At 40.5% G+C, this 16,107-nt stretch overlaps 1 protein-coding gene across 3 annotated transcripts in view; it reads left to right on the forward strand.

The window, feature by feature from the left end:
- Positions 1-16,107, forward strand: part of KCNAB1 (potassium voltage-gated channel subfamily A regulatory beta subunit 1) — a 415,500-nt gene that overhangs the window by 47,086 nt on the left and 352,307 nt on the right. The window lies entirely within an intron of this gene.

A 16,107-nucleotide genomic window follows, 5' to 3' on the forward strand; every position in this document is an offset into this window, starting at 1 on the left:
AAAGCTTTTATATTCACACATATAATTTTTATAGGAGAAAGATACAGATTACAATCAGCATAGGGACGAAGTGCCCAGAGTGGGGTCTAGGAGAACCAGGCACAGAGCTTCTAGCTGCCCTTTCCAGTGGAGCCATGTGGAGAGCGCTTTTCTCCCAGCAACAGTGTGTGACAATGTGCATAGAACGTTGCCAGCTAGGGAAGCTTAGCAGAGCCTTGGTGCCCAGAATTCTCATTGCAGATCGGCCACATAGACACACTGACCACCTGTGTGGTTGACCTTGGTCTCCTGCCTGTATGGAGGTCAAGCTGATTCTTTGTGGCCCAAGGACCCTACTATAAAACACACATTTAGCATAGACCATCAGGCATGGCCCAAGGCCTCCAGGTAGATAAACACACTCCTGGTGGGTAGAGCATTCCAAGGGCTTAGAGTTTACCTCTCAGGAGCTGGGGGCAAAGGGTCAGACCTTTCTTTGGTCAAGGTTAATACTTCACTGCACAGAAGCCAAATCATGCAGGTCTTTGTAGGCCATTTACAAGATGTTGGCTTCCAGTCTGTTTGAGATGGAAGACTTTGGAGAGTATTGGTCAGGAGAGTGACATGATTTGATTTATTTTTACACAGGGTTTCTTTTTTTAACAGGACCATCATGGAATGCATAACATTCCAACAGCTAAGTTGGAAAACAGACTGAAAGGTAGAAGCAGGGCTACTGATTAGGAAGTTACTATTGTGGTCCAAGTAAGAGGTATCAGTAGGTTGAATGAGGGTGAAAATGGTGAGAAGCAGTCTGATTTTGGGTCACTTTTAATAGTGGAGTTAAGAGCATTTACAAATAAATTCGATATAGCATATGATATAAAGAATAATCAAAGATGACTCTAAGTTACTTGGCTGAGCAATTGGGACAGTCAAGTTGCCCTTAAATGGGATAAGTTAAGACTGCAGGGGAAGAAGAGTAAGAGCATGGCTTTTGGACACGTGAGGTTGAAACACCTATTAGACCACAAGGGAAAAGTATCAAGTAGGCAAGAGCCTGGAGTTCATGGGAGAGGTCTGGGCTGCAGGTTTATATTCAAGATATAAAGATATACATCTTGAAGTCATCAGTCTATCATGAGAGTGTCAAGCCATGAGACTACCAAGTAAGTGTCAACAGAAAAGAGAAAAAGCCTAATGAAGAAAAAGCCAAATGAAAGAGGCTGGAGAGATGAACTATGTTAAATACTGCTGAGAGGTCAATAAGGTGAGAACTGAGAGGAGACCAAATGGATTTAGGAACATGGAGGCTACTGTTAACCTTAGTAAGAGCAGAGAGAGCTATGTATTTTGTTTTATACCCAGAGATATGCTTGATAGAAGAACAAAAAATACTTAGGAAAAAATTTTAAATTAATTCGGAACTCCTAATTAACAGAACTCTGACTACCACCCACTGAACAGCATCTCTGGATTTCCTCCTACCTATGAACAAAGAGAAAAATATACAAAATCATAGCTGAAAACTTAAATTGGCCCAACATATAACCGGAAAATAGAGTGATTTTCTAATAATAATTATGTTTGTAAAGCTGGATTATTAAACAGATAACTCATGGAGTTATCTGTTTGCCTCATGAAACAGAGCTTCTCTGCTTCCTGAATGACATAATGCCTGTACCTTGTTGTCTGCTTTTCTGATTTTGGTGCTCCCTTTGTTTTGACATCTGGAGATTTCCCTTTCTAGGCCTTAAGCTTGCATTTAAATTTATTTTGTTACATTTTATTCAGCAATTCTTTTTGCTTGGAGTGCATATGTGTGTGTGGGATGTTCCACATCAATTTAGTCTTTCATATTGACCTGATGTTCACTTTTTAAATCAAGAGAAATAGATATCATACTTAACAATCTGAATGGACTCAATTAAAGAAAAAAGGATAGCAAAAAGTTTAGAAGAAAAAACAACAAAATATTAGGAGTTGTTACTTTTAGGTGATAAGAATATGAATGATTTTCCCCCTTCCTCTATTCCTAATTTCCAAATTTGTGTATTACTATTACAAAAGGGAGGAAAATTGCAATTAAAATTAGATTCTAAGAATTTAAGGTACATACTTTTGAAGTTCTTTGCTGAGCTACCTTGGATCTAAAACAAGTATTGAGATTCGGCAGTTTGATCTGCAGTAAGGTTTACAGATAAGGACTCCCGTTCTGAATTTAACCTGGAAAAAAATTTGTGCCTTTATGTAGATAAGAAATTGAAATGCATTCTATCAGAATGCTTTCATTCTGTAGATAACCTTGAATAGCATAGACCATTGATCAGAAATATATGGGTTTTTTTTTTTGTTGTTGTTGTTTTGTTTTGTTTTGTTTTGCAAGTAACAGAAAAACTAACTCAAGCTGGCTTAAGTAACAAAGGAAACTTACTGGCACATGTAACTAAAAAGTCCAGAGATAGGGTGGATTTAAGGTACAAACACTGTAGAAAGGATCTAGTTTCTCTCTCTCTGTACTTGTGACTTTCTTTTTGGTAATGGCTCCACACTCAGCTCTGTACGATGGTGGGTCTCTGACAGCTCCAAGCTCTTCTCTCATCTTCAAGATGACTGACAAAAGCACTCATTCACTTCCAGAAGGAAGGAAGAAAGAAGGAGCTTTCTTTTCCTAGGAGTTCCATCTTCTAATTGATTCCTTGGTTTTGATTGGATGACCTGTCCACTCTGGACCACTTCCTGGATCTGGGTGATGGGAGAAGCTAACTGACTTCTGTGGCTTCATGCTCCACCCCTCGCTTAGAAAGGAGGGGCAGACTACTCTTGATGGGAGAAAAGGGGAGTAGATTATGGTGAGGCAAAATCGACTGCATATGTTGACCACACTCCCTACTGATCATATCTGGAGGGAACAGCATGGCAGTGAACTCATGGCAGTAAGATTCCAGTTAGTCAATCATCTGGAAATTGGGGATGAGGCTACCTCACCATTAACCACCTGTATGCTGTCTCCATTCCTTGAACTTTAGATCTGGTTCTTAGTTCTCTTCTGGCTCTAAAATCCTCTTTTCATATTTAGAGGGATATTTTCCAATATTAGTCTACATCTCAAGTAGCTTGTGCTACTTAATCATATAACCAAAATAAGCAGAAATCTCATTTAACTAAAGGTAAGAAGGGAAATATCGGCTTTTTTTTTTGTTTGTTTGTTTGTTTGTTTTGTTTGTTTTTTTGCGGTATGCGGGCCTCTCACTGTTGTGGCCTCTCCCGTTTCGGAGCACAGGCTCCGGATGCGCAGGCCCGGCGGCCATGGCTCACGGGCCCAGCCGCTCCGCGGCATATGGGATCCTCCCAGACCGGGGCACGAACCCGTATCCCCTGCATCGGCAGGCGGACTCTCAACCACTGCGCCACCAGGGAGGCCCTCGGCTTTTTTTTTAAACATCTTTATTGGAGTATAATTGCTTTACAATGTTGTGTGAGTTTCTAGTGTATAACAAAGTAAATCAGCTATACATATACATATATCCCCATATGCGCTCCCTCTTGTGTCTCCCTCCCACCCTCCCTATCCCACCCCTCTAGGTGGTCACAAAGCACCAAGCTGATCTCCCTGTGCTATGCAGCTGCTTCCCACTAGCTAATTCACATTTCGTAGTGTATATATGTCCAAGCCATTCTTTCATTTCGTCCCAGCTTACCCTTCCCCCTCCCTGTGTCCTCAAGTCCATTGTCTACGTCTGCGTCTTTATTCCTGTCATGCCCCTAGGTTCATCAGAACTGTTTTGTTTTGTTTTTTTTTTTTTAGATTCCATATATATGTGTTAGCATACGGTATTTGTTTTTCTCTTTCTGGCTTACTTCATTCTGTATGACACACTCTAAGTCCATCCACCTCACTACAAATAACTCAATTTCATTTCTTTTTATGGCTGAGTAATATTCCATTGTATATATGTGCCACATCTTTATCCATTCATCTGTCGATGGACACTTAGGTTGCTTGCATGTCCTGGCTATTGTAAATAGTGCTACAATGAACATTGTGGTACATGACTCTTTTTGAATTACGGTTTTCTCAGGGTATATGCCCAGTAGTGGGATTGCTGGGTCATATGGTAGTTCTATTTTTAATTTTTTCAGGAACCTCCATACTCTTCTCCATAATGGCTATATCAATTTACATTCCCACCAGCAGTGCAAGAGGGTTCCCTTTTCTCCACACTTTTGCTAGCATTTATTGTTTGTAGACTTTTTGATGATGGCCATTCTGACTGCTGTGAGGTGACACCTCATTGCAGTTTTGATTTTCATTTCTCTAATGATTAGTGATGTTGAGCATCCTTTCATGTGTTTGTTGGCAATCTGTATATCTTCTTTGGAGAAATGTCTATTTAGGTTTTCTGCCCATTTTTGGATTGGGTTGTTTGTTTTTTTGATATTGAGCTGTATGAGCTGCTTGTATATTTTGGAGATTAATCCTTTGTCAGTTGCTTCATTTGCAAATATTTTCTCCCCTTCTAAGGGTTGTCTTTTCATCTTGTTTATGGCTTCCTTTGCTGTGCAAAAGCTTTGAAGTTTCATTAGATCCCATTTGTTTATTTTTGTTTTTATTTTCCTTTCTCTAGGAGGTGGGTCAAAAAGGATCTTGCTGTGATTTATGTCATAGAGTGTTCTGCCTATGTTTTCCTCTAAGAGTTTTATAGTGTCTGGCCTATACATTTAGGTCTTTAATCCATTTGGAGTTTACTTTTGTGTATGGAGTTAGGGAGTGTTCTAATTTCATTCTTTTACATATAGCTGTCCAGTTTCCCAGCACCACTTATTGAAGAGCCTGCCTTTTCTCCATTGTATATTCTTGCCTCCTTTATCAAAGATAAGGTGACCATATATGCATGGGTTTATCTCTGGGCTTTCTGTCCTGTTCCATTGATCTATATTTCTGTTTTTGTGCCAGTACCATATTGTCTTGATTACTATAGCTTTGTAGTATAGTCTGAAGTCAGGGAGCCTGATTCCTTCAGCTCCGTTTTTCTTTCTCAAGATTGCCTTGGCTATTTGGGGGTCTTTTGTGTTTCACATACAAATTGTGAAATTTTTTGTTCTAGTTCTGCGAAAAATGCCATTGGTAGTTTGATAGGGATTGCATTGAATCTGTAGATTGCTTTGGGTAGTAGAGTCATTTTCACAATGTTGATTCTTCCAATCCAAGAACATGGTATAGTTCTCCATCTGTTTGTATTGTCTTTAATTTCTTTCATCAGTGTCTTATAGTTTTCTGCATATAGGTCTTTTGTCTCCTTAGGTAGGTTTATTCCTAGGTATTTTATTCTTTTCATTGCAGTGGTAAATGGGAGTGTTTCCTCAATTTGTCTTTCAGATTTTTCATCATTAGTGTATAGGAATGCAAGAGATTTCTGTGCATTGATTTTGTATCCTGCTACTTTACCAAATTCATTGATTGGCTCTAGTAGTTTTCTGTAGCTTCTTTAGGATTCTCTATGTATAGTATCATGTCATCTGCAAACAGTGACAGTTTTACTTCTTTTCTGATTTGGATTCCTTTTATTTCTTTTTTAAAAAATTAATTAATTAATTAATTAATTAATTAACTTTTGGCTGCATTGTGGCATCATTGCTGTGCGCGGGCTCTTCTCTAGTTGTGGTGAGTGGGGGCTACTCTTCATTGTGGTGCGCTGGCTTCTCATTGTGGTGGCTTCTCTTGTTGTGGAGCACGGGCTCTAGGCACGCGGGCTACAGTAGTTGTGGCACGTGGGCTCAGTATTTGTGCCTCACAGGCTCTAGAGCACAGGCTCAGTAGTTGTGGTGCATGGGCTTAGTTGTTCCGCGGCATGTAGGATCTTCCTGGACCAGGGCTTGAACCCGTGTCCCCTGCATTGGCAGGTGGGTTCTTAACCACTGTGCTACCAGGGAAGCCCCTCCATTTATTTCTTTTTTGTCTCTGATTGCTGTGGCTAAAACTTCCAAAACTATGTTGAACAATAGTGGTGAGAGTGGGCAACCTTTTCTTGTTCCTGATGAAACGTCAGCTTTAAATGCTATTTAATTTAGCATGGAAAGTAATGCATTTTTAATATGGAACACATTAAAAACTCATCAAATGGTTTATTTATGAGATGGTTAGCCTCTCCCCCCATTACCCCATAAATATAGTCAAGTTCCATCAACTATTCAGCAAATGCAATTATACAAATGCTGTGTTTCATTTTGCATCTTATTACAGTAGTTTTCCCTCCACACACATTGTATGCAAAGAGTAAGTGCACAGAATTTTAGAATCTGAGGAGATATTGGGGATAATTCAGTATCTCATCCCCAATTCCTCCATTAATTTTACCAATAAGTTTTCTGAGGCCTGAAGAGGTTAAACAATCTGCTAATACTCACATAGATGGTTTGCTAAATTCTAGTTAAGAATTTAACCAAAGGCTTTTGATCTACCAGTTTACTCTTTCCACAACACGATTGTTCAAATCAACAAAGATTGACAGAGTACCAGTTGTGCCCTGGGTAGTATGCAAATCACTGAGCTCAGAGCAAGGAAAGACATGGTTCCTGGCTTCAAGCAACTCCAAGAGCAGTCTAGTAGGGGAAAGAGTCATGTCATGCAGATAATTAGAGGCTGATATGACACAGGCAATGTTGCTGTTTAAAACATAGTCATAATGTAGTAGAACAAGTTGATGAATGCTCTCTTGAGAGTCAAGGATGACGTTGAAGAGTTGGTGATTCATGCACAGGGTTTTCTAGGATGAATAAGAGTTCAACAATTGGTCCAAGACAGGGGTGTGGGTAGCATTTGATATGGAGGGAATATTATATTTGAAGACTGAGAAGCGATGGTTATAAAACAAGTTTTGGAGACAGATCTGGATTGATTGCTGGTTCTAAGTCTTACTACAAAGATGACTTACACAATTTATTTATCCCTTCTGCCCATTCACTTTTTTCCTCAATAAAATGGAAAGAGCAATACCTATCCCATAAGGTTATGGAGAAAATGAAATAATGTTACAACTATCAAGCACATAACCCAGGAGGAACTCAGGAGCAGGCAGCTGCTCTTTTCCATCCTGCTTCTCCTTCTCTTCCTCCTTGTGCTGGCACACCTTCTGGGTGAGGAGATTGCTAGAACAAGAGCTAAGAGGCAGGAAAGAAATAGATCATTGGAGGAACTGGCCATGGAAGACTGCTGAGGCGTTCCTAGGTAAGAAATAACAAGATCAAATTTACATCCTAAAAGAGTATTTTTGGAAGAATGGTGCATAGGCAACGGATAGAAAGCTATTTTAATAATCTAGGTGCAAGGGCTTGAAGGTACGAGTAAGGGTACGAATAGAAAGAAGAAAGCAGGGGTTGAGCGATTTGGGAGGTTCTGTGAGCGAAGTGTATTCTGGTATAATTGTGTTCCCTGCATCCTGGTTTTCATTCCCACGTGTCCGGAAGGGAAATCGCCCACCGATCTAATTAGGCCCCGAGGTACCGCCACTGCCTCAGGAAGGAGGCGGTAGGGGAGCGCTCCGCCGCCGCCGCTGCTCGTGGCTCTCGTCTCTAAAGTGCTTCCACACAATCGCTTAACTCATCTACCTTCTCATTCACATGAAAAGAAACCTCAGAGAGAGCCTGCGCTATCAAATCTTTTCTCCCTTGTCTGACTTTAAAACAACTCCTTAAACTACTGCATTCCTGAGGCAATTATCTTTTCACTGCAATTTAGTAACTTGGAGTAACCTCAAATACATTACTTTTAAGCAGCTCAGGACTCCCCTCTAAGGCAGGCCTGTGTCTCCTCTTTAACAGGAATTGAGGGCCTGGTATGGGCAGGCTGGCTCCCGGGGAGCTCTCATCAAATGCCTGGAATTACCTGTATTACCTCCATCACCTCCAACATCACCGTTCTACTTCCTGTAAAAAAAAAAAAAACCCTGTGACCTTTACTACCTGTTTGTCTTTCTTGTCTCGTGTTATTATTAACGGCCCTTTTATTGATGCCCAAACTGAAATATGGAGTCATTAGTTTACACACACACACCTTACCCGCCATCCCCAGAGGACTGATACCAAGAAAAAGATTGTTGTTATCTGACTGCCAAACTCCTAACACGGGTGTGCCGGACTCCTGTCAGAGGGAGGTTTTTTTCCCCTATAACTTCATTTCATGCTGATTTGAGATCTAACTAGTATTTCACTTTTGTCTTATTTTCTTTTTGAATATAGCCATCTATGTACATTTTGAAAAATGTTTTGTTTTTTTTTTTTTTTTTTGCTGTACGCGGGCCTCTCACTGCTGTGGCCTCTCCCGTTGCGGAGCACAGGCTCCGGACACACAGGCTCCGCGGCCATGGCTCGCGGGCCCAGCCGCTCCGCGGCATGTGGGATCCTCCGGGATCGGGGCACGAACCCGTGTCCCCTGCATCGGCAGGCGGACTCTCAACCACTGCGCCACCAGGGAGGCCCTGAAAAATGTTTTTAGTTCTACCCACACATGGGTTTCTTCATAATCTCTGAAGGCTAGTCCACAGAAGCAAAGCACTGTAGCTTCACACTTTTCATAAAATGGTTGATCTTTGAATTAAATACCTACAAAATATCTATATATGTGAGACCAGATAAAAATGAGTGAAGAATTATTGGCAAGGTATTTCTACTTTTATCTGTAAAAATAACTGCTTTGACTATCCATATTAAAAAGACATTACTAATAATTTACTCACGATGACACATATGAATTTTTTGATTTAGGTATGAAAGCATCCTGAGAACTCACAAAACCTCAGAACAAACATTAGAAGAGTGCGCTTGGGATACCTGATTTTCAGCATTGGGCACATAAAAGAAGGCTTTGGAAAACTCACATCTGAAGTGCTTTCATCACTTGAAATCATAACATGGTTTACTAAACATTGCTTGAGGCCAAATTGAATGGATTGTATATTTAGGATATATTTATACTGGATGCTTTTAAGCAAAAAAGAGCATAGGGTAGCAATGTACTATCACTGTTTATTTTTGTGCAATATGTAAATCTGGTATTTCTTCCAATTTTAGGTCTATCAATTATGCAACAATCAGCTAATAATTTTGACCACCTGCTACATGCAACTTATGTTAGACGCTAATAAGACTAACTAGCTCTCAAAACAAAACTTCCCATCAGCTGCCTTCAATCATCTCCCTCCTGACCATCTTGCAAGGACTGTTGTCTTATTTCATTGTATGTTCAACTGAGTCTGCAGCAATTCAGAGTCAGGTTGAAGAGAATCACAGATGTTATTAACACATGGAGTCTTTTACTTAAAAAAGGATAAGGGGGCCACTAACATCCCTTGTAGACATGTGGTGTCGGAAATTTCTTCAGATCATTCTCGTTGGTGACTCAAAGTGAAGCTATTTGCCAGGCAGCATCCCGGCATCCTTGGGTTAAAAAAAAAAAACACAGCTTGACCTTGGAACAGCCTGGGAGTCTGCCTACTCTGCTGGCTCCAAATGAATAAAACAACTCTTCATCTCCTTCATTTGATTAGCTGCTTCAAACTTAAACCAAAGGAAACTAGAATCCCCACTGACCCTGCTTTAAGACAGAAATAAGATCAGAAAAACAAGGAAAAGCATTTTACAAAGTCAGTTATGGGATTCACAAAACTTTGGTGCTCTGAAGTTAGTAACTCACTGCAGAAGAATTAGGTAGTTTAGAAAACTGCTTTTAATACTTAAATTTCAATGTGGTGGAATCAGTAGTGTTTGAGAACAGAACTCATACTGTGCTATCCGATATGGTAGCCACTAGTCACATGTGGCTGTATAAGTTAGTTAATTGACACTAAATTAAATTAAAATTAAAATTAAAATTCAGTTCCTCAAGTAGCATTAGCCACAGTCAAGTGCTTAACATTCACATGAGGATAATGGCTACTGTATTGGACAGTGAAGATACAGAACATCTCCATCATCCAATAGAATAGCCCTGCATTAAAATAGCAACTCAAGGCAGGAATCTCAGACTCAAACTCCGTAAGGCTGTCTTTGCTTATATGAATTTTTTTGCAGGTTTTCAAATGAACTATGTTATTAAAAAATTTTTACATAGTCCCCTACCTTGAACCAAACCAAGTAGTGTGGGCTCTGGTTAACCATCATGTCAACCTCATGGTGAAAGTATAGGAATAATGATCATTAAGTATCAAATTACTACCTGGCAGTAAGGTTGATTTAGTAACTTGTAAATAAAACTCTGTTATGGAGAAGATGTCAGACTGTGCCTCACCAAAAAGCATTTATGCTATTCTACATGTCCAGCTATTTTTCAAGTCAATGAGGAGTATTATTTGGCCTTGGTGATCAAATTACCACAGTGAACAGATTCCTGGTACCAGCTGAACCCTAAAATTAGGGAAAGAAAAATATGAATTTTGTCTTTATTCTTGTCAGTTCAAATCCAGCCATAACTTTTTGCTGGGTGTAGACATTTAGATGAAGAAGTACTTTTTTTTTTTTTAAGAAACTATCTGCTTCATGTTTTTATTTTTACTCCTTTTAAACATCTTTACTGGAGTATAATTGCTTTACATTGTTGTGTTAGTTGCTGCCGTATAACAAAGTGAATCAGCTATACGTATACATATATCCCCATATCCCCTCCCCCTTGTGTCTCCCTCCCACCCTCCTTATCCCACCCCTCTAGGTGGTCACAAAGCACGGAGCTGATCTCCCTGTACCTTTATTCCTGTCCAGCTCCTAGGTTCTTCAGAACCAATTTTTTTTTTTTTTAGATTCCATATATATGTGTTAGCATATAGTATTTTCTCTTTCTGACTTACTTCACTCTGTATGACAGACTCTAGGTCCATCCACCTCACTACAAATAACTCAATTTCATTTCATTTTATGGCTGAGTAATATTCCATTTTATATATGTGCCACATCTTTATCGATTCATCTGCTAATGGACACTTAGGTTGCTTGCATGTCCTGGCTACTGTAAATAGTGCTGCAATGAACAATGTGGTACATGACTCTTTTTGAATTATGCTTTTCTCCAGGTATATGCCCAGTAGTGGGATTGTTTAGTTTTTTAAGGAACCTCCACACTGTTCTCCATTGTGGCTGTATCAATTTACATTCCCACCGACAGTGCAAGAGGGTTCCCTTTGCTCCACACCCTCTCTAGAATTTATTGTGTGTAGACTTTTTGATGATGGCCATTCTGACTGCTGTGAGGTGATACATTGTAGTTTTGATTTGCATTTCTCTAATGATTAGTGACATTGAGCATCCTTTCATGTGTTTGTTGGCAATCTGTATATCTTCCTTGGAGAAATGTCTATTTAGGTCTTCTGCCCATTTTTGGATTGGGTTATTTATTTTATTGATATTGAGCTGTATGAGCTGCTTGTATATTTTGGAGATTAATCCTTTGTCAGTTGCTTCATTTGTAAATATTTTCTCCCCTTCTGAGGGTTGTCTTTTCATCTTGTTTATGGTTTCCTTTGCTGTGCAAAAGCTTTGAAGTTTCATTAGATCCCATTTGTTTATTTTTGTTTTTATTTTCCTTTCTCTAGGAGGTGGGTCAAAAAGGATCTTGCTGTGATTTATGTCATAGAGTGTTCTGCCTATGTTTTCCTCTAAGAGTTTGATAGTTTCTGGCGTTACATTTAGGTCTTTAATCCATTTTGAGCTTATTTTTGTGTATGGTGTTAGGGAGTGATCTAATCTCATACTTTTACATGTACCTGTCCAGTTTTCCCAGCACCACTTATTGAAGAGGCTGTCCTTTCTCCACTGTACATTCCTGCCTCCTTTATCAAAGGTAAGGTGGCCATATGTGCATGGGTTTATCTCTGGGCTTTCTATCCTGTTCCATTGATCTATCTTTCTGTTATTGTGCCAGTACCATACTGTCTTGATTACTGTAACTTTGTAGTATAGTCTGAAGTCAGGGAGCCTGATTTCTCCAGCTCCATTTTTCATTCTCAAGATTGCTTTGGCTATTCGGGGTCTTTTGTTTTTCCAAACAAATTTTGAATTTTTTTGTTCTACTTCTGTGAAAAATGCCAGTGGTAGTTTGATAGGGATTGCATTGAATCTGTAGATTGCTTTGGGTAGTAGAGTCATTTTCACAATATTGATTCTTCCAATCCAGGAACATGGTATATCTCTCCATCTATTTGTATCATCTTTAATTTCTTTCATCAGTGTCTTAGAATTTTCTGCATATAGGTCTTTTGTCTCCTTAGGTAGGTTTATTCCTAGATATTTTATTCTTTTTGTTGCAGTGGTAAATGCAAGTGTTTTCTTGATTTCACTTTCAGATTTTTCATCATTAGTGTACAAGAATGCCAGAGATTTCTGTGCATTAATTTTGTATCCTGCTACTTTATCAAATTCATTGATTAGCTCTAGTAGTTTTCTGGTAGCATCTTTAGGATTCTCTATGTATAGTATCATGTCATCTGCAAACAGTGACAGCTTTACTTCTTCTTTTCCGATTTGGATTCCTTTTATTTCCTTTTCTTCTCTGATTGCTGTGGCTAAAACTTCCAAAACTATGTTGAATCAGAGTGGTGAGAGTGGGCAGCCTTGTCTTGTTCCTGATCTTAGTGGAAATGGTTTCAGTTTTTCACCATTGAGGACAATGTTGGCTGTGGGTTTGTCATATATGGCCTTTATTATGTTGAGTTAAGTTCCCTCTATGCCTACTTTCTGGAGAGTTTTTTTTGTTTGCTTTTTTTTGCGATACGCGGGCCTCTCACTTAGTGGCCTCTCCCGTCGCGGAGCACAGGCTCCGGACGTGCAGGCTCAGCGGCCATGGCTCACGGGCCTAGCCGCTCTGCGGCATGTGGTATTTTCCTGGACCGGGGCATGAACCTGTGTCCCCTGCATCGGCGGGCAGACTCTCAACCACTGCACCACCATGGAAGCCCCTCTGGAAAGTTTTTATCATAAATGGGTGTTGAATTTTGTCGAAAGCTTTTTCTGCATATATTGAGATGATCATATGGTTTTTTTTTTTTTTTTTTTTTTTTTGCGGTATGCGGGCCTCTCACTGTTGTGGCCTCCCCCGTTGCGGAGCACAGGCTCCGGACGCGCAGGCTCCAGACGCGCAGGCTCGGCGGCCATGGCTCACGGGCCCAGCCGCTCCGCGGCATATGGGATCCTCCCAGACCGGGGCACGAACCCGTATCCCCTGCATCGGCAGGCGGACTCTCAACCACTTGCGCCACCAGGGAGGCCCGATCATATGGTTTTAATCCTTCAATTTGTTAATATGGTGTATCATATTGATTGATTTGTGTATATTGAAGAATCCTTGCTTTCCTGGGATAAACCCCACTTGATCATAGTGTATGATCCTTTTATTGTGCTGTTGGATTCTGTTTGCTAGTATTTTGTTGAGGATTTTTGCATCTATGTTCATCAGTGATATTGGCCTGAGTTTTCTTTTTTTGTAACATCTTTGTCTGCTTTTGGTATCAGGGTGATGGTGGCCTTGTAGAATGAGTTTAGAATTGTTCCTCCGTCTGCTATATTTTGGAAGAGTTTGAGAAGGAGAGGTGTTAGCTCTTCTCTAAATGTTTGATAGAATTCACCTGTGAATCCATCTGATCCTGGGCTTTTGTTTGTTGGGAGATTTTTAATCACAGTTTCAATTTCAGTGCTTGTGATTGGTCTGTTTCTATTTTCTATTTCTTCCTGGTTCAGTCACGGAAGATTGTGCTTTTCTAAGAATTTTTCCATTTCTTCCAGGTTTTCCATTTTATTGGCATATAGTTGCTTGTAGTAATCTCTTGTGATCCTTTGTATTTCTGCAGTGTCAGTTGTTACTTCTCCTTTTTCATTTCTAATCCTGTTGATTTGAGTCTTCTCCCTTTTATTTTTTGTGGTACGCGGGCCTCTCACTGTTGTGGGCTGGCCTCTCCCATTGCAGAGCACAGGCTCCGGACGTGCAGGCTCAGCGGCCATGGCCCACGGGCCTAGCCGCTCTGCGCCATGTGGGATCTTCCCGGACAGGGGCACGAACCCGTGTCCCCTGCATCGACAGGTGGACTCTCAACCACTGCACCACTAGGGAAGCCCTCTAACTGATTCTTAACCCATTGGCTTCAGGGAAGGCTGCCTTTTAGAATCAATTACCTAAATATGGTGAACTAATCTGGGAAAGTAGTGAAATATGAAATATGACTTGCCCTATCTCCCCTTTGTCTGTTGACAATTTGCCCAACACTACAGTTTAGATGTGACCAGATAAGAAAGACAGGCAAGTGCATTCACAGATGGTGTCCCATTCGATCCTCACAACATTCTGTATACGAGCAGGGAAGGTTTTTGTGTCACAAATGAGGCAGCTCTCTTGAGAATAATTGATCATTGTCCACCTGTGTTCCTCCCTACATGCCTCTGTTTGTAATTATTTGTATACATGACCATCTCCCTCACCGGATTTGAAGGTACCTGGTGTGGGGACCATGTTCATATCCATCTTGTTTTCTGGGCATCTAGCATGATGCCTGGTGTATGAGTTGTTCATTTGCTCAGAAGAAGAAAGGTGAATGTAACACAAAAGATCTGTAAAGGAATTAGGATTTTTTTTTTAAGGGAGAAAAACATTATGCTGGGTTTTGTTGCTCAGTGTGTTTGCTCTACCCAAGTCCAGGAAGGTGCTGTTTAGCACGACCTGGGTCACACAGTAAGTACCCAGTGATGTAGTTGGATCTAGGACTCAGGTCTCCTTTCACAGGACATTTCCCACTAAAACTTCCTATTTTTTTTATACCATTGAATCTTTATTTTAAGACATTCCATCTCTTTTTGTAGCTAGTCCAGCAAAAGGGAGAGTGAATTGTACCTGCATGTGGAATAAAAATAGATTACACATGCTTAAGTAGGAAGAATTGAAAAGCTTTGCTGCTGATTATACTTTTGTTCCTGGGGATGTTGTCTAAAACCCTTTTGATGTGAAAGGAGATCGTGATGACAGCTAACATGTGACTGAAGTTTTATACTGTAAGCTGGGCTGTGAGCACAGATAGACGGATGGGTTAGCTGGTCCCTGGTGCACACAGATGTGTGATATTGTGTGTGGTCAGTGCACCAAAGGTCTCGGCCTGAAGATTCAAGAGAAGGGGGAGACAGAGCTTAGATGAGCAGAATAGAGGGGATTGAGGAGGTAGGGGTCCCCACAATCAGCAGGACTTTGTGTTTCTCATGAGTTCATGCTCCTAACTAACAAAATGTAGCACGAAGTTGGCTCTGTTAACAAACATCATATTCTGATACGATTCACAGACACAATGTAAAGCTTCTGCTTTACAGGAAATAATACCAGATTATTTTGTCATTTTATAGTTATACTAACAGGTTGTACTATTTTTTTTTTTTTTTTTTTTGCGGTATGTGGGCCTCTCACTGTTGTGGCCTCTCCCATTGCGGAGCACAGGCTCCGGACGCGCAGGCCCAGCGGCCATGGCTCACGGGCCCAGCCGCTCCGCGGCATGTGGGATCCTCCCGGACCAGGGCACGAACCCGTGTCCCCTGCATTGGCAGGCGGACTCTCAACCACTTGCGCCACCAGGGAAGCCAGGTTGTACTATTGACGGATAAGTCTGATGTCAAAATGCACTCCCCACTAGGGAACTAGTAATCTCTACTGCTACTTGGTGGCAGCATGCATGTATTGCAAGGGCAATTATTGTAGGAATCCAAATTAGTGGAACATTTTAGAATTGGAAGACTACATACAGATCATCTAGTCAAGCTTCCAACTATTATAGTTGTGAAAACTAAGGCCCATATAAATGAAATGATTTATCTCCAAAGAGCATTAGTGAAAGAGTATGAAATAAAACATATCTCTGAACTTTAAACAAACAAACAAAAAAACAAACATCATAACTCCTCTACAGATTTATGTTGCATTCAGTTTTCCTCTTCTGAGCAATTGTTTTGGTATATTTAATGTTTTCACTTATGTTTAACATTCCTTTTGTTTTTTGGACAGGAAAGTAGGATTTATTGGGGGTTGTGAGTAAGGTGGGAACAGCCCTGAGATTCTTAGGAGTGCAGGGCCCACCATTTGTCCAAGGGGCCACTATTAGGAATGTATTTGATCCC

Source organism: Mesoplodon densirostris, chromosome 5 (assembly GCF_025265405.1).
Source record: "Mesoplodon densirostris isolate mMesDen1 chromosome 5, mMesDen1 primary haplotype, whole genome shotgun sequence".
Classification (NCBI taxonomy): domain Eukaryota; kingdom Metazoa; phylum Chordata; class Mammalia; order Artiodactyla; family Ziphiidae; genus Mesoplodon; species Mesoplodon densirostris.